Source organism: Corvus brachyrhynchos, unplaced genomic scaffold, assembly GCF_000691975.1.
Source record: "Corvus brachyrhynchos isolate BGI_N302 unplaced genomic scaffold, ASM69197v1 scaffold266, whole genome shotgun sequence".
NCBI lineage: Eukaryota > Metazoa > Chordata > Aves > Passeriformes > Corvidae > Corvus > Corvus brachyrhynchos.
The window spans coordinates 3,431,628-3,432,771 of NW_008238633.1; positions in this window are offsets into that span (position 1 = coordinate 3,431,628).

Consider the following 1,144-nt stretch of genomic DNA (forward strand, 5'->3'; position numbering starts at 1 on the left):
CTCCGCTCAGCCCCACCGGCCGCTCCATCGCCAGCGCTCTGCCAGGCAGACGTTGCCGTCATCCTGCCTCGTTCCTTTTTCCCCTCTCGTTTCTCGGGACCCAGTACTAACACAGACTCAAAACCTCCCACACCATCTCAGCCATACAACTCCGAGGTCATCCTTAAGTGTGGGATTTCCTTTCCCTCTACCAGCAAATGACAAAACTCTTGACATTTACCCAACACCCAGAGTACTTCTCTCCTAACCAGCTCTCAGGTCTGGATCAAGATGCTATTTTGTTAGAACAAATTTTCACGGAAGTGCCCTTGGCATTTCAGTACCTCATATTTTAGGAATTAAGCTAAAAAAAAAGTCTCCGTTGGTACCTGGACTGATTCAGCCATCCACTTACTCCAGTTTTGATTTATTCAGTGTTTTGAGAATCAGAACACAAACCCATTCTTGTCCAGGTTCATTAAAATACAGGACAAAAAACCAACAATTGTATTGGACTTACGGAATTCTTGCTAGCATTAAGAATAAACATACCATTAACAGCACTAAGAACTGTCCAAATCCAGTCATAAATTATTAAACTTAATGCTTAATTATGCTAAAGAGCTCCCCCCTTCCACAATGTGTGGTCCATATGAATAAACGCACAAATGCCCAGTTTTCCCAGTGATTTTACTCTTAGGTCAGACAGACAAGATTCTGCTAAAGATAGGACAGACAGTAAGGGTCCTGGTTTTAACTTGCTTGTGAGAAACTAAAGTAATGGTAGAAGGAGAAAGCAAATGAAAGGTAACTAAAAGTATTGCAAGAGTCAAATGGCAATGCTAAAACGGCTCACATGGATTGAGGTCTGGGACCTGGATCCATTAGTCCTTAGTGGAACATTCAAATGAAATAAGAACTTCTAGCTACAAAGATCAAAAGATGCCACAGCTTTCAGGTAATCCTGGAGTCACACTTTGATTTCTCGTGTTCTCCTCAGGGAGTTTCAGATTTAAGACTCAATGTTAGCAAGACACAGAAAGATAAGAAATCAGCAGATAGGTAACTGACTTTCATCCCCCTGCCCAAAAATGGTTCCACAAGCAGATGTATTTAAAATGAATTCTACAGCTCAGACTTACTTTGTTGTTATTCTGAATCTCTG